General features: G+C 39.7%; 1 pseudogene; it reads right to left on the bottom strand.

Annotated features, from left to right (window-relative positions):
* Positions 1-825: 825 nt before the first annotated feature.
* LOC128052788 (PDZ and LIM domain protein 7-like) lies at positions 826-1,462 on the bottom strand (annotated as a pseudogene).
* Between the last annotated feature and the right edge of the window lie 5,104 nt (positions 1,463-6,566).

Below are 6,566 nucleotides of genomic sequence, written 5' to 3'. Positions count from 1 at the left end.
TGCCATTTTTGACACATAGATGAACACATAGATGCTAAGTGAAATAAGCCAGGTGGAGAAAGAAAAACACTGAATTTAGATTTCATTATATGTGGAATCTTGAAAAACACCCCAGAAACAGAGTAGAAAATTGTGGCCAGGATCTAGGGAGAACTAGGAAGAGATTAGTAAACAGGTATAAGCTTTCAGCTATAAGATGAATAAGGTATAAGGATGTATTGTATAGCATAATGAATCAACACAGTGTTGTATAAGAGAGTCGCATGTGAATGTTCTCACCAAAAAAAGATAAATGTATGATGTATGACATGATGGATGTGCCAATTAACTAGGTGGGAGGAATCCTTTCACAGCATGTGTTTGTGTGTGTACTCAGTCGTGTCTCTTTGCAACCCCGTGGACTGTAGGCCACCAGGCTCCTCTGTCCATGGAATATTCCAGGCAAGAAAACAAGTGGATTGCCATTTCCTACTGGAGGATCTTCCCCACCCAGAGATCAACCTCTGCATTTCTGCATCAACTCTTGCATCTCTGCATTGCAAGCAGATTTTTTTTTTTTTAAGCAGGGCTAAGAAGTTATTTTCATGCCCAAGCCAGCACAGACCTGGCAGACAGCAGTACCATAGGGCAAAGAGTGAGGGCAGTGTCAAATGGAGCCAGGCCCTGTGCCAGTAGGGCAGCCAGGGCTAGGCCAGCAGGAGGCTCAATGCAGGGGCAAGAAAGGGATGGGTGAGGTAGGCAGAAGCTGGAAGCACTAAGGGGAGATGCCCTGGGTGGAAGAACAGAAAGAGAGGCAGAGAGGGCAGCCAGCCAGCGAGGGCCAGACTACCATTGCATGTTGAGCACATGGGCAGAGTGCCAGGGGTGCCAGTCCTGGAGGTGGGTGTGGCATGGGCTCTGCAGCTCCAGGACAGTTTTCCCTTGGTTTCTTCAGGTGCTTCTCATCAGGTCTTGCATGAACTCGGTGCTCGTGAGGTGGGCGAGGATGCAGAAGGAATGGGACTGGCCTGTCCCAGACTTTGGCTGCCAGTCTTCCATGTCCTCCATCAGCCACTACTTGCTGAGCAGCTGTCCATTCTGCTACAGGGCACTGTCAGCGAGTGGGGTTGCCCCGAAGGCCAGGTGTATTGTTGAAGGAAGCACTGGGTGCAAAGGTGTACTGCCTGGGCGAGGGTGGGAGTGAGGTGAGGGGGGTCCATGGTGAGGGGCCAGGGCCTTCTGCTGTTTCCTCTGAGGGGGCTGAGCCCTGCTGAGACCAAGGCTGAGGCTCTCCCCACAGGCATGAATCTTGTTCTGGGCTTCTATGTGTATGAGGCCCTCTGCATTCTCACCATCAATACTCAGGACTCCTCCAGGGCTGAGTGAGCCAGGAGATAGAGAAGGGCACATTGAAGTCCTTGCCCACCTGTGGCCAGAAGCCCCAAAGTGCTGGCCCCTCCAGCACCACTTTAAAGGAATCCATGGTGCTGCTTCTGCTGGGATTGTGAAGGGATTCCCAGGTGGCGCCTGCGGGCAGAACTCCAAGTAGTAAATTTAAAAAAAAACATAAATTGAATGTCATCAATATTGAAAATGTTTGTACCTTGAAGGACAACATCAAAAAAGTGAAAATAAAATCATGCAAAGGGAGAAAATATTTGCAAGTCATATATTTGATAAGGGATCTGTATACAGAAATGTAAAGGTCTCTTACAACTCAAAAATAAACAGAAAAATAATTTTTTAAAATTGGCTAAAGATTTGAATAGATGTTTCTCCAAAGAAGATATGGAAATGGCTATTAAACTCAAAAAACTTATCAACATCATTAGTTATTAAGGCAATGCATATCAAAACTACAGTGAGATACCACTTTACACCCACTAGAATGACTGAAATGAAACACAGTAACAATTGTTGCAAGAATGTAGAGAAATTGGAACCTTCATACATTGCTAGTGGGGTTGTGAAATAGCACAGCTGCTTTGGAAAACAGTTTGGCAGTTTCTCAAAATATCAGACTTAGAGACAGCATATGACCTAACCATTCTACACCTAGTTATATTCTCAAGAGAATTTTCATCCCTGCAAAAAACTTGTACATTAATGTTCTTAAAACATTATTCATCATAGTAAAAAACTAGAAAAAACTTAATTGCTCATCAGCTGATGAAAGGATAAATGAAATATGCTATTCTATATAATGGAACATTCAACAATAAAAAGGAAGAAAGTAAAGTGAAAAGTGAAAGTGAAGTCGCTCAGTTGTGTCCGATTCTTTGCGACCCCATGGACCGTAACCTACCAGGCTCTTCTGTCCATGGGATTTTCCAGGCAAGAGTACTGGAGTGGGTTGCCATTTCCTTCTCTAGGGGATCTTACCAACCCAGCGATCGAACCCAGGTTTCCCACATTGCAGGCAGACACTTTACCATCTGAGCCACCAGGGAAGGAAGCCACCAGGAAGAAGTACTTATAAATAGGAAGTGTGGATTATCCTTAAAAATTATGCTACATGAAAAAAAGCCAGTCACAAAGGCTGCATGTTGAATGATTTCATTTATATGAAAGGTCTAGAACAGGCAAATCCATAGAAACGGACAGTAGATTAGTGATTGCTGGGACTGGGTGGAGGAGAGAATGAGAGATAATTGCTAATGGGTACAGGGCTTCTTTGGGGGCGATGAAAATGTACTGATAATAAATAATATGATGATCGTACAATTCTGAATATACTAAAAATCACTGAATTGTACATTTTAAAGGGGAAATTACATGATAAATGAATTATACCTCAATAAAGCTATTACTTAAGAAAAGATAAAAAATGAGGATTAATACTCATCCACTCAGCATAAATAATTTCACCATACTACAGTGAGTATCCTTTTGCGAGCTACACCTTTATATGCTTTAAGTGAAAAACTCAATTTGTTGTCATTACTTTCCTGAATATTAATTAAAAAGAGAAAAAGTATAATTCACCGCATTAATAGAAAAATGTTGAAAAACATACAATTATCTAAGTGGATGCAAAAAAAAGGGACAAAATTCAGTACCCATTGCTGAGAGAAACAGCAAACCAAGAATATAAAGGAACTCCTTCGGCCTGTGGGGTGGAGGTGGCCAACTAATGCCATACTCAGTGGTGAAAGGCTGAACATATGCTCTCTTTATTTCTTTTCTATTGTCCCCCAAAATAAATTGCAACAAATTTAGTACCCTAAAATAACACTCATTTAAAAATTACACAGTATACATCAGAAGTCCATGCCAATGTGGCTCAGTTTTTTCTCTGGATTTTAACAGGCCAAATTCAAGGTTTCAGCAGAGCTGTTTTTTTGTTTTTTGTTTTTCTGAAGGCTCTGAGGATGAATCCACTTCTAAGTTCATTCAGGTTGTTGACAGAATTCAGTTCCATGCAGTTTTAGTATTGGAGTTCTATCTCTTTGATGGTTGTCAGATGGAGATTGTGCTCAGCTTGCAGAGGTCACTTGTGTAACTTGGCTTATGGCCCCCTTCCTCCATTTTCAAAATCAGCAATGGCTAGTCAAGTCCTTCTTAGCCTTGACTCTCTTTGAAGAATTCTTCTTCATGTGTCATCTACTACTTCTCCCTACTACTTCTCCTTCTTCAGCATCTCTCTGACTCACTTTTCTGCCTTCTTCTTCCACTTTTAAGGGTTTATGTAATTACACTGGACCCAGCACGATTATCTTCCTAATTTAATGTTGAGCTGATTACTACCTTAATTCCATCTTTAGAGTCCCTACACAGCCTACCCAGGTTGGTACAGACATACCTTACAGATATTGTGGGTTTGATTCCAGACCACTGTAATAAAGGGAATATCACAATAAAGCTGGTCACACAATTTTTTTTTGGTTTTATATAAAAGTTATACTAAAATATAGACTAATAAGTATATAGTAGCACTATGTCTTTAAAATGTATGTATCTTAATTAAAAAAAGTTTTATTGCTAAAAAAATATCCAACCATCATCTGAACCTTCAGCAAGTCATAGTTCAGTTCAGTTCAGTTCACTCACTCAGTCATGTCCAACTTTTGGCAACCCCATGGACTGTGCATCAAGGTCTTTTCCAATGAGTCAGTTCTTTGCATCAGTTGGCCAAAGTATTGGAGCTTCAGCTTCAGCAACAGTCCTTCCAATGAATATTGAGGACTGATTTCCTTTAGGATTGACTAATTTGATCTCCTTGCTGTCCAAGGGACTCTCAAGAGGCTTTCTCTAACACCACAGTTCAAAAGCATCAATTCTTCAGCACTTTCTTTATAGTCCAACTCTCACATCCATACATGACTACTGGAAAAACCATAGCTTTGACTATATGGACCTTTGTTGGTAAAGTAATGTCTCTGCTTTTTAATATGCAGTCTAGGTTTGTCATAGCTTTTCTTCCAAGGAGCAAGCATCTTTTAATTTCATGGCTGCAGTCACCATCTGCAGTGATTTTGAAGCCCAAGAAATTAAGTCTGTCACTGTTTCCATTGTTCCCCATCTATTGGTCATGAAGTGATGAGACCAGATGCCATGATCTTTGTTTTTTGAATGTTGAGTTTTAAGCCAGGTTTTTCACTCTCCTCTCTAACTTTCATCAAGAGTCTCTTTAGTTCCTCTTCACTTTCTTCCAGAGGGGTGGTGTCATCTGCATATCTGATGTTACTGATATTTCTCCTGGCAATCTTGATTCCAGCTTGTGGTTCATCCAGCCCAGCATTTCACATGATGTACTCTGCATATAAGTTAAATAGGCAAGGTAACAATATACAGCCTTGATGTACTCCTTCCCCTATTTGGAACCAGTCAGTTGTTCCATGTAATGTTCTAACTATTGGTTCCTGACCTGCATACAGATTTCTTAGGAGGCAGATAAGGTAGTCTGGTATTCCCATCTCTTTAAGAATTTTCCACGGTTTGTTGTGATCCACATAGTCAAAGGCTTTAGCATAGTCAATGAAGCAGAAGTAGATATTTTCCTGGAATTCTCTTGCTTTTTCTATGATCCGGCAGATGTTGGTAATTTGATCACTGGTTCCTCTGCCTTTTTAAAATCCAGTTTGAACATTGGGGAGTTCTCAGTTCACGTACTGTTGAAGCCTAGCTTGGAAGAATTTTGAGCATTCCTTTGCTAGTGTGTGAAATGAGTGCAATTGTGTGGTAGTTTGAACATTCTTTGGCATTGCCTTTCTTTGGGATTGGAATGAAAATTGACCTTTTCCAGTCCTGTGGCTACTGCTGAATTTTCCAAATTTGCTGGCATATTGAGTACAGCACTTTCACAGCATCATCTTTTAGGATTTGAAATAGTCCAGCTGACATTCCATCACCTCAACTAGCTTTGTTCATAGTGATGCATCCTAAGGCCCACTTGACTTCACACTCCAGGATGTCTGGTTCTAGGTGAGTGATCACACCATCGTGGTTATCTGGGTCATGAAGATCTTTTTTGTATAGTTCTTCTGTGTATTCTTGCCACCTCTTCTTAATATCTTCTGCTTCTGTTAGGTCCATACCGTTTCTGTCATTTATTGTGCCCATCTTTGCATAAAATGTTCCCTTGGTATCTCTAATTTTCTTGAAGAGATCTCTAGTCTTTCCTATTCTATTGTTTTCCTCTATTTCTTTGCATTGATCGCTTAGGACGGCTTTTTAATCTCTCCTTGCTATGCTGGAACTCTGCATTCAGATGTATATATCTTTCCCTTTCTCCTTTGCCTTTTGCTTCTCATCTTTTCTCAACCATCATCTGAGCCTGCAGCAAGTCATAATAGTAACACCAAAGACAACTGATTACACATCACTACAACAAATATAATAATAATGAAACAGTTTGAAATATTGAAAGAATTGCCAGACTGTGACACAGGGACATGAACTGAGCAAAAGCTGTTGGAAAAATGACACCAACAGAGTTGCTCAACACAGTGGTGCCACAAACCTTCAATTTCTAAAAAGTGCAATATCTGCAAAGTGTGATGAAGTGAGGTGGAATAAAATAAGGTATGCTTGTATTTGAATAATCAGGAGATGGGAATCTTAGGGGACACTTTTAGAATTCTACTTACCAAGTCCTCTAAGAACAGGAACAAGACAAGGATTCCACTATAATCGCTTGTATTCAACATTGTATTGAAGATGCTACCCTGTGCAACAAGATAAGAAAAGTATACAGATAAGAAATTACTTTATTTACGATGTCATGAACATCTAGTTGCAAATTCCACAGTATATAAAATGGACTAAAATTAACAAATGAGTTCATGAGAATTGATAAATGAGGATACAAAGCCAACAGGAAAATCAGTTATATTTCTATGTTAGTGACAATTATAAATTAAATATTTTAAAAAGGAACCATTTATAATAGCATCACAAAATTGAATACTTATTAATAAAATAGGTGCAAGACCTGTATATTGAAAACTGTAAAATAATAAAATATTCTGGAGGTAAGGTAAAGAAGACTTAAATAATTGGAGACATATGCCATGTTCATGGATCAGACGACATAATATTGTTAAGTTGTTTGTACTTCCTAAATTGATCTATAAATTAAATGCAGT

Source organism: Budorcas taxicolor, chromosome 1 (genome assembly GCF_023091745.1).
Source record: "Budorcas taxicolor isolate Tak-1 chromosome 1, Takin1.1, whole genome shotgun sequence".
Lineage (NCBI taxonomy): Eukaryota > Metazoa > Chordata > Mammalia > Artiodactyla > Bovidae > Budorcas > Budorcas taxicolor.
Note: the sequence above shows the minus strand (reverse complement) of the source record. Positions and strands in the feature narration are given on the sequence as shown.